This window comes from Bufo bufo, chromosome 4 (genome assembly GCF_905171765.1).
Source record: "Bufo bufo chromosome 4, aBufBuf1.1, whole genome shotgun sequence".
NCBI classification, from domain to species: Eukaryota; Metazoa; Chordata; class Amphibia; order Anura; family Bufonidae; genus Bufo; species Bufo bufo.
This window is the reverse complement of record NC_053392.1, coordinates 97,134,840-97,147,901: the sequence shown is the minus strand read 5'-3', so window position 1 is coordinate 97,147,901 and position 13,062 is coordinate 97,134,840.

Sequence of the window (13,062 nt, the reverse complement as noted above, 5' to 3'; positions counted from 1 at the left end):
GTAAACATTATAATAATCTTTATTAAATACATATAATCAATATATTAAAAAGAGATGGAAAACATCACTATAAGGCCCCTTGCAGACGAGCGTTCCTTCCGCAGTGAGTCCGCAATGTAGCTCCCGGCATGATCTCCCAGCGCTGCAGGAAGGGAATGGGTCACATAGCATTATATGGGGCAGTGTTGGGGAAATTACTATATGGGGGCAGTGTGGGGGAAATTACTATATGGGGCAGTGTGGGGGAAATTACTATATGGGGCAGTGTGGGGGGGAATAATATATGGGGGCAGTGTGGGGGAAATTACTGTATGGGGCAGTGTGGGGGAAATTACTATATGGGGCAGTGTGGGGGAAATTACTATATGGGGCAGTGTGGGGGAAATTACTATATGGGGACAGTGTGGGGGAAATTACTATATGGGGACAGTGTGGGGGAAATTACTATATGGGGACAGTGTGGGGGAAATTACTATATGGGGACAATGTGGGGGAAATTACTATATGGGGACAGTGTGGGGGAAATTACTATATGGGGAAAGTGTGGGGGAAATTACTATATAGGGACAGTGTGGGGGAAATTACTATATGGGGACAGTGTGGGGGAAATTACTATATGGGGATAGTGTGGGGGAAATTACTATATGGGGAAAGTGTGGGGGAAATTACTATATAGGGACAGTGTGGGGGAAATTACTGTATGGAGCAGTGTGGGGGAAATTACTATATGGGGGCAGTGTGGGGGAAATTACTATATTGGGCAGTGGGGGGGGAATTACTATATGGGGCAGTGTGGGGGAAATTACTATATGGGGCAGTGTGGGGGAAATTACTATATGGGGCAGTGTGGGGAAATTACTATATGGGGGCAGTGTGGGGAAATTACTATATGGGGGCAGTGTGGGGAAGTACTATATGGGGCAGTGTGGGGGAAATTACTATTTGGGGGCAGTGTGGGGGAAATTACTATATGGGGCAGTGTGGGGGAAATTACTATATGGGGCAGTGTGGGGGAAATTACTATATGGGGGCAGTGTGGGGGCGTTTCTATTAGGGGACATTATTTTTGGGGACACTATACAGGCATTATTACCTGGAGCACAATATAGGATGTTATTATTACTGGGGGCACTCTAAGGGACATTATAATTGCTGTAGACACTATAGGGACCTTTGGGGTAATTTATCAAACTGGTATAAAGTAGAACTGGGTTAGTTACCCATAGCAACAGATTTCACCTTTCATTTTTCACAGCTCCTTTGGAAAATGAAAGGTGGAATCTGATTGGTTGCTATGGGCACCTAAGCCAGTTGTAATTTACACCAGTTTGATAAATGACCCCAATTATGAGAACTTTAACGTGTTTGTAACAAACTCTGCAGAGACAAGATGCGGCTGAAAGAATTAGTCAAGGCGGTCTGGGTCAAACGGAGAAAAGGAAAGAGAAGGTCTGAATGACAGGAGATGTCACTGGATGTAACAGGTATGTGGTGCTGTATTCTATTATATGTAAAGCTGGCTCACTACTGTGACCTGCGTCTCATCTTCTCCTCCAAGTCTTTTTTTATCATAATCGTATGTATTTTAAATTTGGCAACTAAAATTTTAGATTGTTACCTGCAGTCCTATGTAACAGCCCAGATAACAGTGATAACTTTCTGTGTACAGATAATGTAGTAGATGTTTCATGCAGTCCTATGTAACACCCCACATAACACAATAGTTCACTGTGTTACGTGTGGTGTTACATAGGACTGCAGGTAACATCTATGAAATCTGTACTCAGAGAGTTATGAGATGGTGGGGGTCCGACTCCTGGAACCCCCACCAATCAGCTGTTTGAGGAGACCACGATGTTCCGGTGAGCGCCGCAGCCTCTTTGCTCCTTACCAAGGACAGCTCTGTCCATTTGATAGCACTGTGCTTGGTATTGCAGCTCAGCCCCAATCACTCCAATGGGACAGAGCTGCACCTAGACCATGTGAACGATGTCATATGGCCTAGGAAGAGACTTTGGCGCTTACGAAGCACCGCAGCCTCTTCATACAGAAAAAAAACTAAAACTAAAATGGAAGGGGGGGGGGGGGGGGGTAGACAGCCCATGGGCCTATCATGCACTTAATCCGCCCCTGAGTACATTATGTGGGCAAAATATGTAAACACCTCACATAGCAGTCTCCATATACTAATCATAGTATAGGTGATACTAAAGAGCTTAGTTTCTTCAAATGTAGCGTTGTTATGGGAAGTCATCCTAACAACAACTACGTTTGTGAAATCACTTGCTACAGAGATCTAGACTGTGACATCAGCACAAGAACTGTGTACTAGTGATGAGCGAGCATGCTCGGCCGAGTACCGTTTCGGCTCAAGCATCGCTGGGCTATGCTCGGCACGTGGCGGTACTCGGCCCAATACCACGTGTGCTCGTCGCATTGCTCGAGTCTCCTCCCCGCACGTTTGGCGCCTCCTAAGCAGCCAATCAGCGTTCAGGTAAGTAATTCCCTTCAGTGTAATGCCATAGCCATGTCAGCTATTAGCCTTACACTGATTGGCTGGCCGGAACACGTGATACCAGTTTATATAGGAGCCGCGCTCGGATCATTCAGCATCAGGGAGAGCAAAATGTAGGCAGGGACAGGTAGCATTTTGCTGCAAATTCACAGATTTAACTCCCAAAAAACGATTGAAAGACCAAACAGTCCTCTTAAGGACTACAGTGTGTATTTGACAGCAGTGCAGCACCATTTCTATTTTTTTTTCCAGGGGTTAGATTCAGCAGTATTAGGGACAGGCGTCTTCAGGAAGGGACAGATAGTGCAGGGCTGGAAAATCGCTTTTTTAAGTACCCAAAAGCTTTTAAAAGACAGAAAGATTTGATATTAGTGAGATCTACAGTACGCCATCAGAAAGCAGTATGTTGAGCAGATATTATAAAGAGGGGCTTATTCACTAGAGTGTGTCTGCAAGTGAGATATACACTGCGCCATCAGAGAATTTTTTTTTCTGGGGAAATTAACCTAATTTGTGCCACATCTGTGTGTGAGTTCAATCCGCAACCGTTATATCTAGTACTCCAGCAGAGAATTATTTATATTTTGGGCAAATTTAACTAGTTTTGGGCACATCTGTGTGTGCGTTTAGGCCGCATCCGTATATACAGTATTCCAGCAGAGAATTATTTGTATTTGGGACAAATTTAACTACTTTTGGGCACATTTGTGTGTGCGATCAATCCACAAATGTTATATACAGTATTCCAGCAGAGAATACATTTTATTTGGGACAAATTTAACTAGTTTTAGGCACATCTGTGTGTGCGTTTAGGCCGCAACCATATATACAGTATTCCAGCAGAAAATTATTTGTATTTGGGACAAATTTAAAGAGGACCTTTCACTTATATACAAACTAAAAACCATCTATTTCAGTGGGCAGAGCGGCGCCCAGGGGTCCCTCTGCACTTACTAGTATGTCTGGGCGCCGCTCCGTTCGCCCGGTATAGGCTCCGGAAGCGCTGCAGCAAGGGACACGCCTCATACAAAAAATCAGTCCAGTGAGCGCAGACACCGGAGCCTATACCGGGCGAACGGAGCGGCGCCCAGACATACTAGTAAGTGCAGGGGGACCCCTGGGCGCCGCTCTGCTCACTGATATAGTTAGTTTTTAGTTTGTATATAAGTGAAAGGTCCTCTTTAACTCGTTTGGGGCACATCTGTGTGTGCGTTCAATCCACAAACGTTATATACAGTATTCCAGCAGAGAATTATTTTGCTGGGGGCAAATTTAAATAAGTTGTCCAACATCTAATGAATAAACCTTTTAATATGAAGAAGGCGAGCACTAAGGGACGGGGAAGTGGGCGTGTTGCTGACGGTTCAGGCAGAGGCAATGAAACTGTGCCAGCTGCCGGTGAAACTGGAAAAAAGAAAAAATCCACCATGCCCAGTTTCATTTCACAGTTAACTGGACGTCGCAGGACAACGCTGTTCAAGTCAGACCAGTGCGACCGGGTGGTCGGTTGGATGGCAGAAGATAATTCTTCCACCCTCTCTTCCACCAAGACCAGTCTCATTAGCAAAGAGTCTGGTCCACAGAATCCTCACCTTGATCCTCGTTTCTCCCACCATGTCGAGTCAGGAGTCGGACAAACCGTTGATACCACACTCGGACATTCCGAGGACCTTTTTTCATCGCCAACACTAGATTTGGCCCTCTCACCAAGCACGCTTGAAGAGGCACAGATCTTGTGCCCTGATTCACAACCTCTTGACCTATCACAGGGTCAAGAAGATGAGGGTGGTGATCGTCAATTATTTGTTCACGAGGTGGATGAGGATGAGACACAGTTGTCAATCACTGAGGTTGTGGTTTGGTCAAGTCAGGAGGATGGGGATGAGGAAGTGGAAGAGGAGGTGGTGAACGATGAGGTCACTGACCCAACTTGGGAAGGTGAAAATGCAGCGTACTCAAGTTGTGTGTAGAAATGTGTTCCTGGGTGTAGTAGTGCAATAGACACTAACCTGAGACGGCTGACTCTCTGCATAGGCAGGTGATGGTAGGAAAATGTTCGTGACGCCAGTGCCAATTAAACGGTGGCACGCCGTTTGCTGATAGCAGGAATAAATGAGGAACACCGTGATGTTAAAACAGAACTCCAACTTTTGTAGTTTTAAATATAGAGACATTCACGGAAGCGCAGTTCCTTTGCATACAGTCGATTTTTCAATACGGTTGATGCAGGCAATACAGATTGAGCAAGGTGACTACAGAGTGTTAAACACACAGGACTTGCAGTACAGGAGCTTGCACTCTATCTCTGACTGATCCTGGAACATAGAAAATCTTCTCCAAGGCCCAATACCTTAACTCTGGCGTATATCCTTGGTTCTCTCTTTATAAAGTACCTCCTCTGTTATCTTGAGTACCTCTTGCTTTTCTGAGCTTTGCCTCTGTCTCCCTCAGCTTCCTCAGCCTCTAGAAACTTCAGCACACTCTAGAAACTTCTGAACTCCAAACTAGACTGACTTTTGCTTCCCTGTCTGGGCCTTATATAAACTAGGGCTCTCTAGCTCCCTCTAGTGACTAGAAGCTGGAATGACACCCCTAGCAGGCCTGTACATGCAAGTGTCACAGTAACAGGGAAATACATAACATTACATGACAATTTACAAAGAGGACATATACCAACTTCCCCATAAATAAGGGGGGACGACAGCACACCAAGTGACACTTTTGTAGTGACGGGTATTACAGTTCCCGTACACTACATACCCCACTGCTTTAAGCTGAGTACGACCTCGTACTCCATCAGGGCTCGCCCAACTGGAATCTCTACCTGAAACAGAAAAAAGAGACATGCAGGCATACATACATGTAATTCATCTGCATTTACATTCATATCAGGTCCAATTGGCAAAGATGAAGGGTGGTGACAAGGGGCGTCGTTCTCTTCTCCTCAGGATAGTGAATGGAACTGGGGCGCTGACCTGGAACAGCGTAACATTATAACCAGGATAGTCCATGACAATGAATAAGTCCATAATAAAACAGCAAAATAGATAAAACAGTATAAAAACGGAACTACCCAGGAGTTTCCTGTGGGTGTATCACAGGCAAGGGCTCACGTGGAGGAGTCCATTCTTGCGCACAAATGTCAAGTAAGGTATTGCCAGTGGCAACTGTTTGGGAGGAGACACCACCAGAATAGTCAAAGTCTCCTAAACGGACTGGCGGGCGTCCCCTGGTCATCCGGGTAGACCTTCTCAAAACAGGGGTCTCTTCTTCCCTTAGCAACGAGGTAGAAGAGAGAGAAACAACAGGAGGGTCTCCATCAGTGAGATCTTGGTCAGGAACAACAGGAACAACTGGAACAATTAGATCCACTAGAGGGGGAACTGGATCCGGGGCATCTTGAACCAGCTCTTCCGGAGGTGAAGCTACAGTAGGTGCCGGAGCAGGCACCAGCAAGTTCAACCAAGGGGTCAGAAGCCAATGCATGGGATCAGCGTCATACCTCAGATTACTAACAGCCTGCATAGGATCCTCGGGCTGTATTGCTGACTCTGACACAGGATATTCAGATCCAGAACTCTCGGCACTAGGTTCTGGTGTCAGGCAGAGCTTTAACCGGTTTCGGTGTACAATTTGGGATCCCTTGTCTTCCCGGGTGATCTCATAAGTGTGAGTTCCAACATTTGGGATTGCCGTGACAACATAGGGACTTCGCTCCCATTTACTGTCCAATTTACTGGTACGGCGGTTATTCTTTAACCATACCACGGCCCCTATTGTCAAGGGTTCTGCATGGGCTGCTTGATCATAGTCTCTCTGCTGTCGGTCCCTAGCATAGTCCATACGCTCCTGAACAATGGCTTTGGCTGTATTCAATCGCCTTTGATGTTCAGCAACCCAGTCGGTGTTAGGTAATGGGTTAATGCAATCAGGTACGTGTATGTCCAATGAATGATCAGCAGGCAATGTCCCTTGGCGCCCAAACATCAAGTAAAAAGGGGTATACCCGGTGGAACAATGTATGGTATGATTGTATGTGAACATGAGCTGTGGCAACAGACTGGGCCAATCTCCTCTGTTCTCAGGAGGCACGGCCCTCAGCATCTCTATCAAGGTCTGATTCATTTTTTCACATAATCCGTTACCTTGAGGATGGTAGGCCGTTGTCCGGATCTTCTTACAGTTGTGTAAGCAGCACAGTTCATGGAACAGATGGGACTCAAAAGCAGGTCCTTGATCGGTGAGGATCTTTTCCGGACATCCATAGGGCAGGAGGAAGTGCTTCCAGAACATTTCAGCTGTAGTCTTGGCTGTCTGGTCTCTCACAGGCACTGCTACAACAAACTTTGTGAAATGGTCAATAATAGTCATGGCATAAGCATACCCTGAGCGACTAGGCTCCAGTTTCACATGGTCGATGGCGACAAGTTCAAGAGGACGGGTACTTACAATGGGTCTCAGTGGTGCCCTCTGATCATGGTGCTCACTTCGTTTTAAAGCACAGGCTACACACTCCCGACACCACTTCTCCATGTCTTCTCTCATGCCCACCCAGTAAAACCGCTGGCGGATAGTAGCCTCAGTCTTTTGGACCCCAAAGTGACCGGATTGATTGTGGTACATCTCCAACACCATACCTGCATCTCGTCGGGGTATGAGAATCTGGTGCACTCTCTCGTTGGACACTGGGTCTAGGCTTCCCCGTAGCAATAGGCCCTTTTGTATGAAGAGTTGATGGCGCTGTCTCCACAGTTTGATGAGCTCAGGATCTGCACTCTTACGCCGAATCCTCTCAGGGGCTCTGCCACTAGTAATGAAGTCCAACAACTCACCCAGCACTCTACTTTCAGACTGTAGTTTCACCCACCTTTCTTCTTTAGGATCAGGCCTACTGGAGGGTGAAGGAACTGCAGCTCTGTTATTGGTAGCTCGAGCCTGATCCTGTTGAGCAAATTTGTTATAGAAAGCCGGCATCTCTACATCTTCCCAAGCATCTCGCACATCATCAGGAGCTGTCTCTGTGGGAAGCCTGGATAAAGCATCAGCATTATCATTAGTACGTCCAGCACGATACTTTACAGAGAAATTATAGTTGGCAAGGCGAGAGGCCCATCTCTGCTCCAAGGCCCCCAATTTAGCTGTATTTAGATGTGCCAGAGGGTTATTGTCAGTGAATGCAATGAACGGGGTGGCGGCTAGATAATCCTTGAATTTTTCTGTCACCGCCCACACTAATGCCAGGAACTCTAGTTTGAAGGAACTATAATTCTGGTCATTTTTCTCAGCTCCTTTCAGGGAGCGGCTTGCATATGCTATCACTCTCTCTTTTCCCTCTTGGATCTGGGCTAACACAGCTCCCAGGCCTCGCTTTCTAGCATCAGTATAGAGATGGAAGGGCTTGCTATAATCTGGATAACCTAACACTGGAGGCTCGGTCAGTTTCTTTTTTAGCAATTGGAACGCTATCTCTCTTTCCTCATTCCACTCAATGGGCACAGGAGTTCTAGGACTTTTCTTGGGTTGCCCCCTCAAGAGTTCCTGGATAGGATCAGCTATTTGAGCAAAATGGGGGATAAAACGTCTATAGTAGCCGGCAAAACCAAGGAAACTCCTCACCTCTTTGACGGTAGTAGGAACCGGCCAATTACGGACAGCTGCTAATTTATCAGGGTCAGGTTGCACTCCCTCTCCGCTTACTACATGCCCCAGGTATCTTACTGCAGGTTTGAGCAGGTGACACTTGGATGGCTTTACCTTCAAGCCATATTTGATAAGGATTTCAAATACTTCCGCCAAATGTTTCAGATGGTCTTCATACGTTTTTGAGTACACAATGACGTCATCTAGATACAGCAGCACTGTTTCGAAGTTTTTGTGACCCAAACACCGCTCCATTAGTCTCTGGAAAGTTCCTGGGGCATTACATAGCCCGAACGGCATACAATTGAATTCAAACAGGCCCATGGGAGTAGTGAAAGCAGTATTTTCCCTATCCTCGGGGGCCATGGGTACTTGCCAGTAGCCGCTGGTCAAGTCCAATGTGGAGAAATAGGCAGAAGAGCCCAGAGCAGTTAGTGACTCCTCAATGCGGGGCAGTGGGTATGCATCTTTGTGGGTTATTTGATTAATTTTCCTATAATCCACACAGAAACGGATACTACCGTCCTTTTTCTTTACAAGAACCAGGGGTGCAGCCCACGGACTACGGCTGTCCCGGATCACATTAGAGTCTTTCATCTCTTGGATCATTTCTTTTACAGTCTAATATGAAGTAGGTGGTAAGGGTCTGTATCTCTCCTTGATAGGAGGATGAGAGCCAGTAGGTATGGTGTGTTGTATGGCACTAACCTCTCCATAGTCAGTAGCATGCTTACTGAAGGCCTGGTGGTGCTCCTTGACAAGCTGTAGAATCCCTTCTTGTTGATGTTGGGGGGTAGTCTCGTCCCCTACATGGAGCTCTTCCCACCAGGGCACTTGTGGCTGGGTCACCGGCGAACATCCGCTGACTGCAGCTGGCGGCTTTTCTGTCACTGGAAGACGAATGACGTCTTGGAAGGACACCTGGGACAGCTGGGCAACACGGCAATGCTTAGTAAGCGCCACAGGATGATCACTCAGGTTAATCAGACGGACAGGTACTTTACCTTGGGAGACGTTCACCAGGCACTTGGCAGCTCTCACATAAGGGTAATCCTCCATCTGGATTGGTTCTACCAGGGTTGGATAATCTCGGCCTTGGACTCCCAGGACAGCACGACACCACAAAAGAGTTTGAGAATTAGGAGGCAAAGTCACAGGCTTAATATCACTAATCCTGGCAGTACAAATTTCTCCTTTGCCATTAGCAAACCTCTGCTGGGCACTTAACACAGTAATAGTCTTTTGAATCACCCTCCTGGATGCAGAGGAAGCAGTGGGCAAAGTCTGATGTAATACAGCAAGTATTTCTGAATAACAGTTTTTGAAGACATTGGTGCCTAGAATGACAGGATGTCCTCCTCTGTCACCGGCCTGTACTACGATCACTCCCTGTTGAGGCAGGGTTACTTCTCCCACCTGCAGGGTGGGTTCACAGTATCCATGAATCTTTACTGGTTTGCCATTGCTGGCGATAATTTCCACCCAGGATTCAGGCGGTTGGGTCAACTGGTTGGTGTCCCAGAACTTTTCAAATGCAGGCAGCTGAATAGTAGTGACCTGAGACCAAGTATCTAATAGGGCTTCAAAGGGGACCCCGTTGATCTCTATATTGATTTTAGGATGGGATCCTACATAACGTGGCATCCAATTTGGATCCTCTGGACCTAGTGTTCTACCTCCCGAGGGGTGGTCCTCAGCCTCAGGGGTTGCCCGTTTAACTGCCAGCACGTGGATTCTGTGTGTCCCAGCTTTTTGCAGTATGTACACACGGGCCACTTGCGATCTCTATTACGCCTCCCAGGATCCCTGGGGTGAGTCTCTTGGTAAGGAGGTGGGAACGGCCTAGGAGGTGACAGGAATTCTTCTTCTGTCATTATGGGTTTTTCCCATTCCTCTATTTTTCTGCACACCTTCTCTAGACTTTTAGTGAGGTGATTTACTTGCTCTGTCAGCATGGCAATAGTATCGGTAGCTGACACTTGAACAGCTTGGCCGGCCTCAGCTCGGTTAGTGATAAGCGGTTTTGGCCTGCAGGCTGATGACTCAGGTGGGGTGCTCAACTCAGGAGATACTGCGGACCCCAGAATTTTTATAGCCAGTTCTTTAAAGTCCAGAAAGGCACTGTTAGGGTGCTGGGCGGACAGCATCTTTAATTGGGTCCTTATTTGTTCACTAGACACCCCGTTGATAAATTGTTCCCTCAGGGTCTGGTCCTGGTTATCAGCCTCTTTGGGATCTATCTGAATTACAGCCCCTAAAGCCTCCTGAAGTGATAGGGCATAGTCACAGAGGGACTCACCGGACTTCTGTTTCTTGCCAAAGAAGTGCATCTTTATCTCTGAGGCAGTCCTAGTTTCAAAAGTGGCCCTGAGGCGGGTGAATATCTGTTCTAGAGTACTCCGCTCAGTAGCAGGCCAGGATAATACCTCCCTGCGGGCAGCTCCCTCCAGCTGCGCTAGCAGGATTTCCATTTGCTGGTCGGCATTTATGGGGTACAGTTTGAATAATGCCAGCAACTTTTCTTTAAAGTCCCTTAGGGTATGGGTCTCTCCTTTATAGCGGGGAAACCATGGGGCCCCGAAATAGTAAGGCATGGTAAAGGGCATCATGCTGGGGGCTGTAGGATGATTAGGAGCCGCAAGCTCTCCCGGGGCCGGCTGCTCAGGCACTCCCGGTTCTGACATGGTAGCTTATTGCGATGTGGCCGCTGGTGACTAAAGGGGCCGGAAAAATCCCCTTCCCTCCGGTTACAAGTTCTTACCGGTATCGCCGGGTTTGCGCAGTCCAAGTCTCGAGAGATTCCGGACGTCCTGAGTACGCGGTGACGTAGAAGAAGCAGGGCTGCGGCGGTGCGATGATGACGAGGGGCGGGATTCTCTGTGTCTTTGCAGGGATCCGCCCACGAAGGTCCTCAGCAGCGCGGGAAACTTTACTCCAGGCGGCCGGTGGCCATCTTTAGCAAAACGCTGTCCATTCACTGACAGCAAGCAGGATTGTAAAAAGTCCACAAAACCACACTCCAATGTGGCGATTTTCTTCCTCTTGGTAGCGCAACACTGCACAGCGCTTTTTAGAGGTTTTAGGAACACTTTTGGTATGATTTTCAGTCCACAAAGTCCACTTTAATAAACAGGCAATTTGTCACTTTGGTCACAGGGCAACTGTATAAGGCACAAAGTTCACGCTTCTTGCACTAGAAAGCGTGCGTATCCTGTTCGTGACGCCAAAAGAGAGGTGCAGCGTACTCAAGTTGTGTGTAGAAATGTGTTCCTGGGTGTAGTAGTGCAATAGACACTAACCTGAGACGGCTGACTCTCTGCATAGGCAGGTGATGGTAGGAAAATGTTCGTGACGCCAGTGCCAATTAAACGGTGGCACGCCGTTTGCTGATAGCAGGAATAAATGAGGAACACCGTGATGTTAAAACAGAACTCCAACTTTTGTAGTTTTAAATATAGAGACATTCACGGAAGCGCAGTTCCTTTGCATACAGTCGATTTTTCAATACGGTTGATGCAGGCAATACAGATTGAGCAAGGTGACTACAGAGTGTTAAACACACAGGACTTGCAGTACAGGAGCTTGCACTCTATCTCTGACTGATCCTGGAACATAGAAAATCTTCTCCAAGGCCCAATACCTTAACTCTGGCGTATATCCTTGGTTCTCTCTTTATAAAGTACCTCCTCTGTTATCTTGAGTACCTCTTGCTTTTCTGAGCTTTGCCTCTGTCTCCCTCAGCTTCCTCAGCCTCTAGAAACTTCAGCACACTCTAGAAACTTCTGAACTCCAAACTAGACTGACTTTTGCTTCCCTGTCTGGGCCTTATATAAACTAGGGCTCTCTAGCTCCCTCTAGTGACTAGAAGCTGGAATGACACCCCTAGCAGGCCTGTACATGCAAGTGTCACAGTAACAGGGAAATACATAACATTACATTACATGACAATTTACAAAGAGGACATATACCAACTTCCCCATAAATAAGGGGGGACGACAGCACACCAAGTGACACTTTTGTAGTGACGGGTATTACAGTTCCCGTACACTACAAAAAGCCGAGCGAGGAAAGCAGTACAGACGAGGAGGGATCTGCAGCACTGCAACAAGCTGTAAGAGGCAGTGGTGTGGCAAAAGGGAGAAGTCGGCCCACACCAAACAGGCCGCAACTGTTACACGGAGCACCCGCATGCGTAAATCTCCCTTGCCAAGGGGTAGGTGTTCCGCAGTATGGTGCTTTTTTGTGGAAAGTGCAGGCGACAAAAGAGTGGTAGTTTGCAACCTGTGCCGTACCAAAATGAGCCGGGGCGCGAACACCAGCACCCTCACCACCAGCAGCATGATCTGCCACATGGCATCCAAGCACCCTAATCAGTGGGCCGAACATCTGGGTCCACAATCTGGGTCTGCGGGCCACCCCACTGCCTCCTCTTCCCCTGTGTTACGCACTGCTGGCCAATCCCCTGTTGAAGGCGCAGGGCTGGATGCCCCGTGCCCTGCACCTGGGCCTTCACATGCACCATCAGCAACTACATTCACTTCCCTGTCCCAGCACAGCGTCCAATTGTCCTTACCCCAGGCATTTGAACGCAAGCGGAAATACCCAGCCAACCACCCCCTATCCATAGCACTAAATGTGCAACTTTCAAAATTACTGGCCCTTGAAATGTTGCCATATAGGCTTGTGGAGACTGAGGCCTTCTGCAGCCTGATGTCGGCAGACGTCCCTCGGTACACAGTCCCCAGCCCCCACTATTTTTCACGGTGTTCCATGCCCGCCTTACACCAACATGTGTCCCAGAACATCACCCGTGCCCTGACCAATGCAGTTACTGGGAAGGTCCACTTGAACACGGACACATGGACAAGTGCTGGTGGCCAGGGACGCTAAATTTCCCTGACCGCACA